General features: G+C 39.5%; 1 long non-coding RNA gene across 1 annotated transcript; it reads left to right on the plus strand.

Moving 5' to 3' along the window:
- Positions 1–4,278: 4,278 nt before the first annotated feature.
- Positions 4,279–6,921, plus strand: LOC132226968 (uncharacterized). Its single transcript, XR_009451094.1, has 2 exons — positions 4,279–4,412; positions 6,164–6,921. It is a non-coding gene; the product is annotated as an uncharacterized LOC132226968 (long non-coding RNA).
- Positions 6,922–9,066: the final 2,145 nt, after the last annotated feature.

Genomic DNA, 9,066 nt, shown 5'->3' on the forward strand with positions numbered 1-9,066 from the left:
CTAAGTACGTTTTTGCTCAGCCAAGAAAGTCTTACTTAACTTTGCTATACTTTGTCTCTTGTGAAATCTTTCCTTCAAGAAGACAAGAATCAAGGTCACATTGTCTCCCCAGTAACACTTTGGCTTAGTAAACTTAGGTGCAGGATTGTAATCACCAGTGTATACACAATTCTGCTATGGGTTTGAACAATTTGCTACATAAAATCAACAATGAAAATAATTTTCTAAGTTTTAATCCATTGAATTGACCGAGAGTATTATGTTATATGTATAGAATTGCAAACAGTCTCTGGCTTTGATTCCAAAGTGAAATTTCAGACTAAATCTGTTGGTCTATGCATATAACATTTTTAGTATAGCCCAAGATAAAAGTAATAGTACACTAGTACTCTCACACACAAAAATCCAGTACACGCCAATACATTGGATCCATTCTGTAAACAGGTAGATAGTATAAGCCAATAGAGACGGTTAATTTGTTGTGTTTAGTGTTTAAAGAGTATTATTAATACATTCATAATACATTCAAGGTCTGTGAAAACATGCTAAAAGCATTTTGTGATAAAGAAACATTGTTATTACAGAGTTATGAACCATTTCACCAAACTTTGCAGAACGGGCATCAGTTCCATTCAAGGAAAGAATACTGTGCTGAATGTAATTTGCAAGTAGCTTATTAGAAACATCTTTTTCTTTTAAAAATGTTTTTTATTGATTTTAGAGAGAAGAACGGAGAGGGATAGAAACAATGATGTGAGAAATCATTGGTCGGCTGCCTCCTACATGACCCCTACTGGGGATGGAGCCTGCAACCTGGGCATGGATCCGCAATGGAGATTTCACCCCAGGTCCCTACTCCCTCTTTCCTCGGGAACCCCCTCCGTCCCTCACAAGCTGGCTGGGGCCAGAAATCATCTCCAGGACTTACCTCGCCCACCTTTTCCCAGGACCACTTCTGCCAAGAGGGCAGGGTGGCACAGGCAAGACGGCAGTCGGCAGTCGATGGTGGGCCAAGCTCTGCATCAGGGCTCATCTTGAGAACTCCACGTTCCAGTGGGCAGCTTCCAGGGCACAGCTGATCATATCTGTGGCACCGCCCTAAGTCGGATACATTCCTCATGGGCTCAGAAGCCTTTGGAAAGAAAAGAGCTTTCCCTGGTGACCTCCACTCCGTTGTTATTCATAAGATTCACACTAGATGACAGCAGTGACCGCTTCTCTGATGTAATTCCAAAAGTGACCACTAGATGGCAACAGAGGAGATCTTTTCCTGATGACTTCCACTTCGGTGTTATTCCCGAGATGCACACAAGATGGCAGCAGAGAAGAGCATTTCCTCGCCTTAGGTTGCTCTGCCCATTCTGCATTAAAATGAGAACGCAGGGCAGGGACTGGCTAGCAGGGGTCAGTGAAGGGAGGTGTAGAGGAGGGCGGGCATTAGTAAGACTTTCAACAATAAAGATTTTTTAAAAAAATAAAAAAGAGAATCCAGACCCCTGATACTAAGCTCATTTTGACATAAATCCTGTTTTAGGCCCTTCACCTACAGCTCCCATTTGCCAGATAAAGTAGGGACAATTATTACCTCCATTTTACAGGCATTTATACCTAAGACTGATCCTAACAGAGTTCTCAGTGCAGAACACTGGCCTAAATGGGCCAAATTGGGCCAGAAGAGCATGCACACATAGGAGCCTGGAAAAATAGAGTAATCCAAGAAATCCTTGCAGCTTGGGGTTACAGCTTAGTCATTCAATTTAAAGAAAATCTGCACCTAACCTAATGGTTGAGCTTTTATATACTCATCCAAACTGCTTTTTGGGGTGGGACTTGGGAAAGCAGCTGGGGATGAGAACAGGTGGGGAGGCAGGAGGTGGCCTGGCCCTTCACAGTACAACCAGCACCAGATCCTTATAACAATGACTGCCCTGCTTCTACCACCTGCCTGTCCTCCGGCCTTTTAAAAATCTGTTCTTCAGTCCAGGCCAGCAGTCTGCTTCTGCCCATTCTCCCTTCCTCTGAGGTTTCAACTGATAAAAGCTTCGTAGCTGCCCGGAATGAAATCTAGGGGAGCAGTTTCCTTTGGGGGTAATGCCTGAGTCTCAGACAAGCAGAGAGCTGACTTCTGGCCCCACCACCTACTAGCTGTGTTGAGTTCAAGCAAAGACATGAAAATTCAGTCTCCTCATCTGTCAGATGGAGATAACCACTCCCTCCAAGGGTGGTGTGAGAATTCCGTGACATAGTGCATGTTAGCTTCTGCCCAACAAATGATCAGCACTCACTCTCCCTCCCTCTTTCCTTCTTAGTCCTTCCTTTACGTTCCATGGGCCAGAAAACGAATGAGCAGACATGATCCTGTCACTCCCTATGCATAAGAATTACCAACAGCTTCCCCCCATCCTACAGAATAAAGTTTCTATCATCATCACGGTGTCAAAACTCCTGTACTTCTTTTTAAAATATTTTTTCTATTTTTAAATTACAGTTGATGTGCAATATTGTGTTTCAGGTGTACAATCCAGTGACTAGACATTTATATAACTTACTAGAGGCCCAAGGCACGAAATTCGCGCAAGGGGCTCGGCCCCCGCTGCTGCAGCTTCCTCTCGAAGGACGTCCAGTCTAATTAGCATATCACACTTGTATTATTATAGATTAAGTGATCGCCCCAATAAGTCTACGACCCACCTGATACCATACATAGTTATTAAAACACTATTGTCTTTTTCCTTATGCTGTACTCCATTCCTGTGACCTTTTTGTAAATGCCAATTTATGCTTCTTAATCCCTCCAGCTTTTTCACCCAGCCCTCTAGCCTGCCTCCCCTCTGGCAATGGTCAAAATGTTCTGTGTATCTATGAGAAATGTTCTCTTTTGTTTGTTCCTTTATTTTGTTTTTTAGATTTGACATCTAAATAAAATCATATGGTATGTGTCTTTCTCTGTATGACTTATTTCACTTAGCATACCCTCTGGGTCCATCCATGTGATTGCAAATGGCACCGGAACTAAAACTGAACCTTGACTGTGGGAACCTGAGTGAAATATAGACTTTATTTCATAATAATGTATCAGTGTTTACTCGTTAATTATAACAATTTTGTAAACAACTAAAAAAGAGAGGAAAATTAAAGTAAAATAACAGGAACCTATTGCATCAACATTGAAGCCTAGAGGACATGCGTAATCTCCTGGTGAAAATAAACATTAATAAAATAGATCCTAAAAATAAGGAAAATATAAGCAGATAAATTACCCATCCAGGGACCTCTCCCCCTGCTCGTTCTCCTCTCCTTGTTCTGAGGTTTTTCTCTCCCAGGACAGACAAGGAACAGGGACAGAGCTGATTGGCAGCTGCCCTAAGATCTGACCCCACCCTGTGTCTGTATCTCCCCAGCCAAGTCCTGCCCAGTAAGGACACCATGCAGAGGGAGCCTTGGGATTATTGATTCTGATGTGTCAGCAAGGACTTTTTTTAAAAAAATATATTTTATTGATTTTTTACAGAGAGAAAGGGAGAGGGATAGAAAGTCAGAAACATTGATAAGAGAGAAACATCAATTCAGCTGCCTCCCGCACACTCCCCACCAAGGATGTGTCCACAACCAAGGCACATGCCCCTGACCGGAATCGAACCTGGGTCCCTTCAGTCCACAGGCCGACGCTCCAGCCACTGAGCCAAACCAGCTAGGGCTCAGCAAGGACGTTTTGATTGCAAGAGACTGGGCACACTTACTAAACTACAATAATCTCGTCAGATGGTAGGGATAAATTAACACTTGTAAGAGGCCAGCTAAAGGGTGGGTTTGGACCTGGCCGGTCCAGGTTCTCACACTTGCAGTGGGACCTGGGCCCTCTCCAACCTTTTGTCCTGCTAAGTGTCTCTGGGCTGCTCCATTCACAGGCACAGTCTCGCTCCCTTATCAGGTGCCATCAACAGTGCCAGGCTGACCCCGCTCACCATCCACTTTATTTAATTATTTATTTATTTAAATAAGTTTCTATTTTTAAATATATATATATATTTTATTGATTTCAGAGAGGAAGGGAGAGAGAGAGATAGAAACATCAATGTTGAGAGAGAATCACTGATTGCCTGCCTCCTACACGACCCCTACTGGGGACCAAGCCTGCAACCAGGGCATGTGCCCTGATGGGGAATCGAAACTTGACCTCCTGGTTCGTAGGTCGGCACTCAACCACTGAGCCACGCCAGCCAGACTCACCATCCATCTTAATGGGAAAAGTTTCTTCTTCCCTAAGGTACCATGGAAAGTCACAGCTTTAAATGCCTTGACCTGGACTAAGTCACTTCCTCATTCTGGGTCCCATCAGAGCACCCAGAAGATGGCACGTGGATTTGGTTAGACGTGGGGTCAGCCCTCAGGACTGTTTGGGCTGGAAGCAGGTAGGAGGAGTTCCCAATGGAAAGCTGAGGTGCTAGGCTTTGGCAGGAGAACAGATTCTGGGTGGGGAGAGCGGCGGATTCCACGCCACCGAGGGCCCACTGCACAGCTGTGGGAGGGTTTCACCTAGGGCTCGGGGCTGCAGCCACCCATCCAGTGCTCTTGCTGTCTTCCCACAATGGCAGGAAGCAATTCCACTTACTTTAAAAAATCATTTCTACTTGTGCTGAACTCCAGGCTCCTGTCCTGGGCATTGGGGTCCTCACATCCCTTGGAAGGGACACAGACCTCAGTGTGCCTGGGAGGTGGGGACACAGGAGGATGGGAAAGAAATTATTGGCGGGGGGGGGGGGGGGGGGGGGATGGGAGCTATCTGTAATACTATCAACCATAAAACATATATTTAAAAAAAGAAAGAAAAAAATTATTTCCACACAACTCCAGGGAATTAAAAGAACTAAAAAGGAGAGGAAATTGTTCCAATTATTTATTTAATGTTGTGGAATAACATTTTCAAAACAACTTTTACAGTTATCATCAGTTATCTACACTACCTACTTTTCCAAACTTCCAGAAAAAATGTTAATTTTTTAGAAGCCTACTTTTGAGGTTAATTCCTCATAGCACACACATGTTTTCTATTCACACAGTATTTCTAAGCATCCATGTCTATACAGCCCTGTAACTCTCATTCCGGGTCCTCCAAGTTTCCAAGAACAGCCCTTCTAGACACATGGTACCAGGTGACATCTTATCTCTGGCCTCTGGCCTCTTCCCTAAACTTGGCAATCATGTGTCTACTGTAAACATTCTCTCCATAAAACTTCAACAAGCAGGTAGTGAATCTTTTATCTTGTCTGTGGACATATTTTCCTTTTCATGCCTCGGAAAACTGAATCTGAAGAAGCACTTTATCTTGGACCACACATTTTGGAGACAGTGACAGCTTTAAGCTAAGGTTTCCGTGAAGACATAAACAGTCACAGTGGCTTCGCATTAAGTGATAGATACCTCAGAGTGATGGTTCTATGTGCAGCGCACAAATAGGTGGTCCTTCCATACCACTGCCCTTTGTATGGTGTGCACGTCACACGGCAAGTATTGAGGCTGACCTGCGGCACTTGGCAGAAGGTACATCAATGGCTGCTTTCCTGGAGCTTTAGTCCCCAAAACATTTACAAAGACCATCATTGTTTTATGGCCTAATGGTCTTACTCAAAACATGTCTGCTATGTCTAGGTGCTCTATCTAAATAAGAAATTCTGTGCACACTATATACCAAACGTCCATCTTTTCACTCCTTTATTTGTGGAGACATAAATTTGGTATTTACTGTTTGCCAGACGGAAAAGAGAAGAATAGGATAACCTCTGTGTCTTGAGATCATAGACTCAACATAGAGACAGGCATATACAGGAATAATCTTAAGACAATAATTAAAGCTGTGTCCTGGGCTCATAAAATGTATCTTCTCCCTGAACTGATTGAGTCAGCTCATGGTTTTGTGATTTCACAGGTGTTTCTTGTCATCCATCCTTCTCAAACATCTCATTCAATTGTGTTACATTACAAAAAGGACCCATTAATTGACAGAGTAATTCAACAAACATGTTAGATAGCATCTATAAGTTCCTTGAGTTAGGGAGTTTTGAATAATACAGTATTTGATTATAGTCACCATAAACTTCTAATAAGAAATGCTATCCAAAATGCTCCAACAACAGGCCAACTGCACCATTTTCTTTTCTTCCAGGTGTTCTACAGCCAAGAAAACAAGAAATAACATTGAAATTCTCAGTGTTATTCTGTCACATTAAATACTCAGTAACTCATCTTGCTATATTTGCAAAAACATACTCGTCTCAAGAATCAGAACTCTTTTTTCCCCATAAGAGAATGTGGCAACATAAGGAGAAACATGGATTCAAACTGCTTTTGATTTCTCAGAAAATTGTTAATGGATAGTTTATAATGTAGTATTATAACATAAACATTACATACTATATTTGGAGGTATAGGTCATATATTATGCCACAACAAAATAAGTTTCAATAGTTTTAAAATATAGATATGATGCAAAGTATCTTTTCTGTCCATAATGGGATAAAGTAGAAATAAAAAACAAAAGTTAAAAAAATATATATTTTGTGGAAATTATGCAATATACTTTTAACCAACTAATGGATCAAAAAAAGGCAAAAGGAAAAAATACTTAGAGACTAGTGAAGCAAAAAAACAACTTATGAGACACAGTGAAAATGGTGCTGGGAAAAATTTATAGCTATAAACATTTATCTTAAAAAACAAGAAAAAAATCTCAAACAAACTTTACAACCTATAAAACTCAGAAAAGAACTAAACCCAAAGCTACCAAAAGGAAAGACATAATAAAATTACAAAAGAGAAAGGTAAAATAGAGAATAGTAAAGGCAATAGAGAAAATAAATGAAACCAGAGGTTGGTTCTTAGAAAAGCTAAAAAAAAAAAAAAATGACAAACTATATGGCTCAATGGAGAAGACTCAAATTACTAAAATCTTAAATGAGAGCAGAGACATTACAATGGATTCTACAGAAATAAAAAGGGATATAAGATTGTATGCCAAGAAATTGGATAACCTAGATGAAATGAACAAATTGAACAAATTCCTGGAATCACAAAATCTATGAAGAAAAAAGTCATGCCTGGCCAGTGTGGCTAAGTGGCTGAGCTTCAACCTGTGAACCAGAAGGTCATGGTTCGATTCCCAATTAGGGCACATACTAGTATGAGTTTCATTACCAGTGTGGGGGATGCAGGAAGCAGCCAATCAATGATTTTTTCTCATAATTGATGTTTCTACCTCTCACTCCCTCTCCTTCCTCTCTGAAATCAATAAAAAGATATATAGCCCTAACCGGTTTGGCTCAGTGGATAGAGCGTTGGCCTGTGGACTGAAGGGTCCCAGGTTTGATTCCAGTCAAGGGCATGTACCTTGGTTGCGGGCACATCCCCAGTAGGGGGTGTGCAGGAGGCAACCGATGAATGTTTCTCTCTCATCGATGTTTCTAGATCTCTATCCCTCTCCCTTCTTCTCTGTAAAAAATAAATAAAATATATTTTAAAAAATAAATAAAATAAAATATTTGTGAAAAAAATAATAAAAAAATGTATTTTTTTAAAAAAATCATGAAAAAAAAAGAATAAATGAATCAACCTATAACTAGTCAGGAGATTGATCAGTAATCAAAAGCTCCCAACAACAAAAAGCCCTGGACATGATGGCTTCATGGGTGAATTCTACCAAACTTTGAAAGAACTGATACCAAATCTTCTCAAACCTTTCCAAAATATTGAAGAGTAGGAAATACTTCCTAACTAATTCAATGAGACCAGTGTAATCTTCATGTCAAAGAAAACCATATTATTGACTATATTCCTGTGCTGCACACTACATCCCTGCAGCTTATTTTATAACTGGAGGTTTTTACCTGTTACGTTAACTAGATTATTGAGATGATCATATCATAAGGTATATAAATGTCACACCACTTGGTTTTACACTTAAACTAATATAATGTTGTATGCCAATTATACTTTAATACCATTTTTAAATAAAACTATATACCAACATCCTTTATGAACATCAATGCAAAATTGGTCAACATAATACACCACCTCAACAAAATGAAGTGAAAAAAAACCCACATGATCATCTCAATTGATGCAGAAAGAACTTTGACAAAATTCAAAGCCTTTCATGATAAAAACACTCAACAAAATAAGAATTAAATAAAACTACTTACATATGATAAAAACCATATATGAAAAATCAACAACATGAACATTGGTGATGAACATTCATCTCAGTGGTGAAAGACAGTAGCTTTTCCGATGTAATAAATGATTTCTCTATAGAACAGTGGCTGAATATAATTAGTGAGATTGATAATGCCTAGTAGGTCTTTAAAAAAATAAACTCATTTCAAATGATAAGAGAAATAGTAGGAAAAAACCTGTTCATTCATGAAGAATTGATGGAGTATAAAATATATGCAGGTCTTACCAAACTGCTAAGCTAGCAATTTCTAAAAGTCATATGTAAAATAAATAATAGCAGGTTAGCTAGACAGATTACTTTTTATTTATAATAAATATCAGGAATATAAAGATACATCATTCTACTATAACATAATAATGATTAAATCATTTGTACCACAAGGTATATTCTATGGAGTATATGTTCACATAACATTTTTCTATTCCTTATTATCATACTTAGGCATAAGAAGTTTTTAAGTTTACATCAAGTTATTAAACTATAGAAAGATTAAGGTAAAATTTGTTACATTGTAATAACTGCTTAGGTTACTCTTCATTTTGGGACAAGAATTATAATCTCTTAAAAAAACTGTTTCTGAGGAGAACAATATTTTCTTAACTAGCCAGAGGTAAACAACTGTAAGGGTATATTATCCAAGTGGCAACCACTAATCCTTTAAATGAAATAAAATAAAGATTCAGTCCATCAATTGCACTTGGCCATATGTCAAGTGCTGGATAGCCACATGTAGCTAACACACCAAATGGCACAGACACAGGACATTTCCATCACTGCAGAGAGTTCTTTTGGCCTTTGCTGCTGTGAGGAGAAGCCTCCAAACGTAGAGGAAAATA

Source organism: Myotis daubentonii, chromosome 1 (genome assembly GCF_963259705.1).
Source record: "Myotis daubentonii chromosome 1, mMyoDau2.1, whole genome shotgun sequence".
Taxonomy (NCBI): Eukaryota; Metazoa; Chordata; class Mammalia; order Chiroptera; family Vespertilionidae; genus Myotis; species Myotis daubentonii.